This window comes from Rattus norvegicus, chromosome 14 (assembly GCF_021556685.1).
Source record: "Rattus norvegicus strain SHRSP/BbbUtx chromosome 14, alternate assembly SHRSP_T2T, whole genome shotgun sequence".
Classification (NCBI taxonomy): Eukaryota; Metazoa; Chordata; class Mammalia; order Rodentia; family Muridae; genus Rattus; species Rattus norvegicus.
The window spans coordinates 81,370,146-81,376,633 of record NC_141547.1 but is presented as its reverse complement, the minus strand read 5'-3'; positions in this window follow the sequence as shown (position 1 = coordinate 81,376,633).

The following is a 6,488-nucleotide window of genomic DNA, read 5'->3' as shown; positions in this document are numbered from 1 at the left end:
CCGCGGCGGCGTGCAGTGGCGCATGTCTCCATTCCTCCGCCACAGTCCCTTGAGAGTGCCTGGCCCTGGCTGAGTGACTGCGACCGCTCCCTGGGCCCAGGGTGGGCTGTGGGCCTTCAGGTGCTGAGGTGGGTGCACTGGGCTCCATCTCTCCCCACCACAGCTCTGCTTGAGCAGCGGCAGGTAGCGGAGGTAAGCGTTAGGAATGGCCTATTCTCTGCCATGCGGTCAGTCCCGCTGCGGCTGGCGTGCAGCAGGCAGGCTGCGGGGTGCCAGGCCATGTAGGCACAGGGAGATCAAAAACTGCGTACTGGTCACCAATGTTGGGGTGGAAATCTTGGCTCAGGCCCGGACAAAGCACACCAAACCAACATGGTTCCACGTGGAAAGATTTAATGAGAGAAGAAGAGTAGAAGAGTGGAAAGGCCGACCATGAACGCATGGAGGGAAGGGTTGGGGATGGGGAGAGAAGGGACAGAGGGGAAGAACAGGGAAGAAAAGAGAGCAAAGAGCAAGAGCAAGAGAGACAGGAGGGGGCAAGCAGCCCCTTCATAGTTAGGCACAGCTGGCTGTTGCCAGGCAATTGTGGGGCAGAGCATACCTGGCTATTGCCAGGTAGCTGTGGGGTTGAAACTTAGACAGAATACCAACAACCATGGTTTATAGAGCTAGCTGTGCTATGCTTGTGGGTCTCGGGCCTTCGTTAATCTTTTTTCAGGGAGCTTTGCTGAGAGAGGCACAGCAGAGAACTTCTTCGGTCCTTCTTCTTGGTCCCTCTTGCTGACTCGTGCTGAGGGTGAGGCCTGTCTCTCCTTTGTAGTGTCATCGCTGTTGCTAACCTGACTCTACTGAACTGGACTGCTGGTGTATCCATGAAGTGTTTGTGAGTGAATTGAGCTGCTGCTGCTGCTGATCTCTGAACTGAACTACCAATTTCCAGACAACACAGGTAGGAGTTGCTTCAAAGAACCTTTCTAAACAGGTCCAATTCCCTGGTATCCTGTCTTTCCCACTACCTCTGGTGAGTGGTGAGCTAAAAGGGAGGTTAAAGTGTTTAAGAACTGTCTTAGTCAGGGTTTCTATTCATGCACAAAACATCATGACCAAGAAGCAAGTTGGGGAGGAAAGGGTTTATTCAGCTTACACTTCCACATTGCTGTTCATCACCAAAAGAAGTCAGGACAGGAACTCAAGCAGGTCAGGAAGCAGTAGCTGATGCAGAGGCCATGGAGGAATGTTACTTACTGGCTTGCTTCCCCTGGTTTGCTCAACTTGCTTTCTTATAGAACCCAGGACCACCAGCCCAGGGACAGCACCATCCACAATGGGCCAGGCCCACCTTGATCACTAGTTGAGAAACTGCCTTACAGCTGGGTCTCATGGAGGCATTTCCTCAACTGAGGCTCCTTTTTCTGTGGTAACTCTGGCTTGTGTCAAGTTGACACACAAAAATAGCCAGTACAAGAACCATCATTAAAAATAAATTTGCCAGTTGTGGTGGCGCACGCCGGTAGAGTTTACTGAAGGAGGCAGAGGCAGGAGGATCACGAGTTTGAGGCCAGCCTGGGCTACACATTTTGGGCTGGAGAGATGGCTCAGCGGTTAAGAGCACCTGACTGCTCTTCCAGAGGTCATGAGTTCAATTCCCAGCAACCACATGGTGGCTCACAACCATCTGTAAAGAGATCCGATGCCCTCTTCTGGTGTGTCTGGAGACAGCTACAGTGTACTTATATATAATAAATGAATAAACCTTTAAAAAATAAATAAAAAAATGAAGTTATAATATTCCTAGCCCTTGCCCTTCAATTCAGAGAGTGCACAGCTCCCTGAATGAACTTAGTCCTTCTGTGCTCTGCTCAGAACAGCTGGGAAAAGTAAGGCTCACTCATAGATTTCCCTGCTTTGAGCATGGCGACTATAGTGTTTCCACCTAAAAACAGGCATCACTTCTGTTTTGTCCATATTACATGGTTACAGCTGGTCCAGGACAGATTTCTATGACAGCCAACATCAAAGAACTGGTCAGAGGCTGACCAGGAATTCTTGATTCTCCTTCCTCTGCCCCCTAAGGTCCAGGATATAGGCAGATGACACATACCCAGCTCTTAAAAACCTATCAGGGTACAGAGATAAGTGATGATGAGACAGGTCCACTCCGAGTCAAGTTTGGTATTTAGTAAACAGTAGCAGGCCAAAGTCATCTCTTAAATTTTCCTGGGTGCTGGGGATGAAACCCAGGGCTTTACATGCAAGGCAAATGTTTCACCCCTGCGATGCACCCAGCCGTGGTCTTTGGTTTTGACAAAGGTTCTCTGGAGGTACAGCATGTATCGTTAATAAGAAAAACAGGTAAAGGATCTCTATTACCTTTGAAACATCTCAGTAAATCTAAAATTTAAAACGCTCCTGTGGTGGCTGTCCCTGACTCTGTTGCCTGCCTGTGATTCCCATTCCCTTACTTGGGCCACCTAATGTGGCTGATATTGGGCTGTAAATTAAATAAATTAATTAATGGGGAAAAAGGATGCTCCTGGGCCAGCAACATAGCTCAGTGGACACAGTGTCTGCTGCAAAGGCTGATGATCTGAATTCTGTCTGGGGAACCCCATGTTAGACAAAGAGAACTGACTTTTACAAGCTGTCCTTCAACTACCACATGAATTCTGTGACATGTGTGCACACTCTTACATACACATTCTAAATAAATATAATTTTTATATTATTATTTTGAGGCAGGTCTATCTATGTATTTCTGGATGTCCTAGAACTCAGTATGTAAACCACACTGGTCTTGAACTCATGAAGACTCCCTACCTTTATTATTATTGTTGTTGTTTGTTTTTTCAGATCAGGTTTCTCTATGTAGCCCTGGCTGTCCTAGAACTCATTCTATAGACTATGCTGGCCTTGAACTCACAGGGAGCTGTCTACCTTTGCCTCCTGAGTGCTGGGATTAGAGGCATACACCGCCACTGCCTGGCCATTTTGATTTTTTTTTCTTTTATCTTTTTTTCGGAGCTGGGGACCGAACCCAGGGCCTTGCGCTTGCTAGGCATTTTGATTATTTTTAACCATGTTTATGTGTGCATGTCTGTACCTTGAAGGTAGAGGCATTAGGTTCTCCAATAAGTTACATGCAGTAGTGAGCTGGCTGATATAGGTGCTGGGAACTGAGCTCAGGTCCTCTGCAAGAGTATTATGTGCACTTAGCCACTGTGCTATCTTTCCAGCCCCATAATCATAATTAAAAAAAAAAAGCTGGGTGGTGGTGCTTAGTCCTTAATCCCAGCACTTGAGAAACTGAGGCAGGTGGATCTCTGAATTCCAGTCTAACCTGGCCTACAGAGTGAATTCTAGACCAGCCAAGGCTTCAAAGTGAGACCCTGTCTTAAAAACCAAACCAAGGGCCAATGAGATGGATCAATGGGTAAGGCCCTGAGCACCAGAGTCAGTTCCTGGGACCTGAATGGAAGGAACAATTGCTTCCTTTTACTTTTCCTCTGATCTCCTCATGCCTGCCCTAATGTGCATATGTGTATACATGCACACACACATGCATGCATACACACACACACACACACACAGAGACACACTGAGTATAATGTAATAAAATATAAAAATATAAATATAACATAATAAAATGAAACCAATCAAACAAAAACGACCCAGGAATCTGCCCTGGATGGTGTAGGGCTGGGACAGGCTGGGTGATCTAAATCACCATCCACAGGCCAGTCATCTCAATTTTTGGACTCAAACGTTTGGAGCCTCTCACTAGTCTGGAAACTGTGGCTCATAGCACGTGGGTTAGGAGGGGCTTAGTTGCCTTCCTTCTGCTAGTATGGATTTTAACTCCCTGTCATTTTCATAACTAGAAAAAGAAGTGCTACTTTAGCACTTTGAACTCCTCTTCTTAGGCAAAAGCAGAGTGAGTGGGCAGCTGGCCCATGCCCTGCTCTTCTTCGATCCTTGAGCTTGTGGCTTTCCTCTGCACAGAGCAGGGGAGATGCGGCCAGGCTCTCTTCCTCTGTGGGGCTCGAGGAAAGCCCAAACCCAGTCTGACATGGAAGAACTGTTCTTCGCTCTCTCAAAGGGCTTGGCCAGGTTATGGGTGGAGCAGACCCTAAATGGTGATGTCTGAACCAGGTGGAACCCCAGTGGTGGGACCTGGATAGGCTATTGATCAATTGATTGGTGTGGCCAGAGCTGCTCCCTTAAGGTTCCCACTTACCCTTAAGTTGTTCTTGTGGCCTGGTGGGTGTCCTCGCATCTCATAGGCCTTTCTCTTGTTATCCCTTAACCAACCTGAGGGAGTTTGCTGCTTTGCCTGTCTGTGCCCTACACTGTTCAGGCCATGTGCTTGGGGAAAGTGAGCATACTTTGTCTGGGAAGGCACATACCCACTATGTGCCACTATATTTATGTTTCTTCTAGTAGGAAGAGGCAGGCAAGAGTTAGAGCTTGCAGGGGCATGGCCCTTATCTGTCCCTCTTCCTCTGGAGCCTTAGAGAAACAAATACTGATTATTGCCACAACCCTACAGAGTCCCAACATCCTACTTACCATGGGTTAGAATTGTGTAATTGTGTTCCTTCAAAGATATTTTCAACGATTAATCAGGAAATCTGTCATTGTGACCTTACTTGGAAATAAGGCCGTAGGCAGATGTATTCATTGGAAGAAAAATCAGAAACAAGGATATAGACAGACTACGAAAGGCCACATGAAAACAGGAGCAGAGATCATGATGTTCATAGGAGATTGTAGGGAACCACAAGATAGTTGGGAAGAGGCAGGAAAGCCCCACCCAGGCTTTGGGGCTTTAGCCTCCACAACTGTAAACTTTCAGTTGTTCAGTGTCTAAGAAACCAGTCATAGGAAAACCAGCTGTCCAAATCCAAAGGTCATACTACCTGAGGATGAGTAGCTGCAGAGGGGTCTCAGATAAGTCCAGAGGGCTATCAAGGAAGACTTTGGGGACAGGCCTGGTGGGGCTTATCTGCAATCTCAGCACTGGTATGTGTGAGAGCTGGAGGCTAGCCTAGGCTACATAGTGAGACCCTGTCTCTAAACAAAACAAAACAAGAAAAAGAAAAGGAAGGAGGCTGATGGCCAGGAGTAAGAGCACTTGCTCTTCCTGCCTAGAACTGGAGTTTGAATTCCAGTACCTGCATGATGGCCAAGCTATTCTGATATCTGCAGGTACCAGGCATGCGTATGGCACAATTATACACATGCAGGCAAAGTAGTCATATGCATAAAATTAAAGAATAAAAAGCGGGCCAAAGAGATGGCTGAGTGGTCAAGATTGTATATAAGTCCTACAGAATACCTTATTTGAGTACTTGGCACCCACAACAGGTGACTGACAACAGCCTGTAACTCTAATGCTAGGTGCCTGAACATCTGGCCTCCTCTGGACGTGCACTCACTCATATGTCCATACCTGCACTCTTTTTTTTTTTTTTTTGGTTCTTTTTTTCTTTTTTTTTGGTTCTAAAATAATTTTTTTCTTGACAGGATTTTTCTGTGTTGATAGCTCTGGTTCTCCTGGAACAAGTTCTGTAGACCAGGCTGGCCTTGAACTCACAGAAACCCACTTGATCCTGTTTCCCTAATGATGGGGTTAAAGGCATACACCGCTATACCCAGTTAAGAATAAAATAAATCCTTCTTTAAAAAGTAGGAAAAAATAGTCTTTCACTTAAGATCTGGAAGAAGGTGTAGTTTTTCTGAAGGACATCCAGTGGATGTTGGTTGTCTCAAGAGCTCTGGTGGGTTGGGTTATCACCCTAGGAAGTATCCTTGGTGAAAGGTGAGTCTGCAGCTGTTCTGGGCTGGTGGTTTGTACCTGAAAGTGACAATTGGACCCCAGTGACAGGTGATACCTCAGGCCTCTGAGTCAGGACTTGTGAGAGGAGAGCCACATTTCTGTCCTGTGTAGTTTTTATCTGATAGGGATCCTAGGTAAACAGAAAAGCCTTGCAGAGTTGCCCAGGAATCCGAGAGCATTCCTCGGGAATTCCTGTGGCCTTTGCCTGGGTGGGACCTCAGCTGGAGGCCTGGGGAAGTAACCCTCCAGTTTAGAAAGGAGAATGGTCAGTTCTGGGGAGTTTGGAGTAGGAGGTCCTTCAGCGGTTCTGCCTGGGTTCTGGGCCTTCCACCAAACCCCTCTTTGGGGATAGGGGCCACCTGGGGCATGGGAGGAGGGGCAGCCCAAGCTGTATTTCCACTTGGAAGCCCTCTTTATTTGGCCTGGGATAGAGAAAGCCTGGGGTCAGAGTGCACACATCTCCATGGAAACAGCAATGAGCCTGGCCCCTAGGGGACCCTAGGCATAGTAGGGGGTCTCAGGTTTTTTTTTTTTTTTTTTTTTTTGACTAAGGGGCCTAGGCCTATCTTTGATAGCAGCTCTTACAAAGTACCACGAGGTCTGGAGGAGCAGGCAGACAAGTTGGACTTCAGTCAGGGACACATGGAGCAGA